The following is a 2,992-nucleotide window of genomic DNA, read 5'->3' as shown; positions in this document are numbered from 1 at the left end:
TTGATTTGTCGCTTTTTCTGACATTTTTGCTGATTATTTCTGAGCCTTTCTGAATTTTTTGGGATCATTTTGTCTACGTTTTTGTTGCTATTTTTGTAGAGTTTTTTGACCATTCTTTCGACGTTTTTTTCAATATTTTTTTTCGAGGTTATTGTTGCTTTTTTTTCTGACAATTATTTAGATATTTTTTTGGCTTTTCCAACATTTTTACATTTTGTCGCTTTTTTCAAATTTTGTTCTGATATTTATTTCGAGGTTTTTGTCGCCTTTTCTGACATTGTTGCAGTTTTTGTCACCTGTTTTTCGGATTTTTTTGGATCATTTTTCGACATTTTTGTTGCTTTTTTCTGAGTTTTTTTTGACAATTTCTTTCGACGTTTTTCTCAATATATTTTTTGAGGTTTTTGTTACTTTTTCGACAATTATTTAGCTATTTTTGTTGCCTTTTTTAACCTTTTTGTCGCCTTTCTTTGACCAGTTCTTTGACATTTTTTTGAGTTTTTTTGTCGCTTTTCAAGGGGTTTTTCAACACTTTGTTTAGACGTTAATAAACGATCTCAACCCCCCCCAACGCTGAACCCAAAGTTACGCCCTTGAGCCCGACGTTACTCTGCAGCGCTGTGGAGTAACAATAATGATTTGAATGATTTATTGACTAACATCCAGTCAGGAATCTCAGGCGTTAACGTGTGTGGAAGTAAAACTTTATTCTGAAAGTCTCCATCAGTTTGGAGGTTCAGTTTCTGAGCAACAAACATTAAAAAAACATCCAGTTTTCACATTAATGAGAAGAAACTGTCTAAAAAAAGGAACCATTTATTCTAAAAATGAAGCAGAATTCAAGTTGAGGCTTTGCTCTAATAACCAGACTGATGTCATGACGTGGTGTATGTATGACACGCCAATACGTACGCCATTATTGGCGTGTTATCAAGACGCATACTCTCTTTTTAGCGTGTTTATCAACGCCGTTTGGCCTCCATTGACTTACATTACCTTGTGATTGCGTGTGAATTGATGCCGTAGCGAGTAGTATGAAAGGGTGAAAATCTGCTTGGGGAGGTTAGGTCAAACAACACAGGACGTTCACCCAGGAGACCGGGGATCATGTCCTGCCTGTCACGTTTCCTAAACTCAACCGTCACTTTCTTCTTTTCCTAAACCTAACCCCGTTGTTCTTTTCCTAAACCTAACCCCGTTGTTCTTTTCCTAAACCTAACCCCGTAGCTCTAAACCTAACCCCGTTCTTCTTTTCCTAAACCTAACCCCGTTCTTCTTTTCCTAAACCTAACCCCGTTCTTCTTTTCCTAAACCTAACCCTGTTCTTCTTTTCCTAAACCTAACCCCCGTAGCCTAAACCTAACCCCGTTCTTCTTTTCCTAAACCTAGCCCTGTTCTTCTTTTCCTAAACCTAACCCCGTTTCCTAAACCTAACCCTGTTCTTCTTTTCCTAAACCTAATCCTGTTCTTCTTTTCCTAAACCTAACCCCGTTCTTCTTTTCCTAAACCTAACCCCATTCTTCTTTTCCTAAACCTAACCCCCGTATTCCTAAACCTAACCCCGTTCTTCTTTTCCTAAACCTAGCCCTGTTCTTCTTTTCCTAAACCTAACCCTGTTCTTCTTTTCCTAAACCTAACCCTGTTCTTCTTTTCCTAAACCTAACCCCGTTTCCTAAACCTAACCCCGTTCTTCTTTTCCTAAACCTAACCCTGTTCTTCTTTTCCTAAACCTAACCCCGTTCTTCTTTTCCTAAACCTAACCCCGTTTCCTAAACCTAACCCCTTTTCCTAAACCTAACCCCGTTCTTTTTTTCCTAAACCTAACCCGTCCGCTGTATATGGTGCTCAAAATGCGTACAGACTCATTCCCTACCTGGAGAAGGCACTCCATCGGTTTCCTGCTGAGAACCATGGCCTCTGATTTAGAGGTGCTGATCCTCATCCCAGCCACTTCACACTCGACTGCGAACCGATCCAGTGAGTGCTGAAGGTCACAGGCCGATGATGCCATCAGGACCACATCATCTGCAAAAAGCAGCGACGAGATCGCCAGCCCACCGAGCTGCAAGTTTTTTTTTTTCAATATTTAATTTGATTTGTCGCTTTTTCTGACATTTTTGCTGATTATTTCTGAGCCTTTCTGAATTTTTTGGGATCATTTTGTCTACGTTTTTGTTGCTATTTTTGTAGAGTTTTTTGACCATTCTTTCGACGTTTTTTTCAATATTTTTTTTCGAGGTTATTGTTGCTTTTTTTCTGACAATTATTTAGATTTTTTTTGGCTTTTCCAACATTTTTACATTTTGTCGCTTTTTTCAAATTTTGTTTTTGATATTTATTTCGAGGTTTTTGTCGCCTTTTCTGACATTGTTGCAGTTTTTGTCACCTGTTTTTCGGATTTTTTGGATCATTTTTCGACATTTTTGTTGCTTTTTTCTGAGTTTTTTTTGACAATTTCTTTCGACGCTTTTCTCAATATATTTTTTGAGGTTTTTGTTACTTTTTCGACAATTATTTAGCTATTTTTGTTGCCTTTTTTAACCTTTTTGTCGCCTTTCTTTGACCAGTTCTTTGACATTTTTTTGAGTTTTTTTGTCGCTTTTCAAGGGGTTTTTCAACACTTTGTTTAGACGTTAATAAAGCGATCTCAACCCCCCCAACGCTGAACCCAAAGTTACGCCCTTGAGCCCGACGTTACTCTGCAGCGCTGTGGAGTAACAATAATGATTTGAATGATTTATTGACTAACATCCAGTCAGGAATCTCAGGCGTTAACGTGTGTGGAAGTAAAACTTTATTCTGAAAGTCTCCATCAGTTTGGAGGTTCAGTTTCTGAGCAACAAACATTAAAAAAAACATCCAGTTTTCACATTAATGAGAAGAAACTGTCTAAAAAAAGGAACCATTTATTCTAAAAATGAAGCAGAATTCAAGTTGAGGCTTTGCTCTAATAACCAGACTGATCTCATGAAGTGGTGTATGTATGACACGC

The sequence above is a fragment of the Sander vitreus genome, chromosome 14 (assembly GCF_031162955.1).
Source record: "Sander vitreus isolate 19-12246 chromosome 14, sanVit1, whole genome shotgun sequence".
NCBI classification, from domain to species: domain Eukaryota; kingdom Metazoa; phylum Chordata; class Actinopteri; order Perciformes; family Percidae; genus Sander; species Sander vitreus.
The sequence above is the reverse complement of the archived record's forward strand: the minus strand, read 5'-3'. Positions refer to the sequence as shown.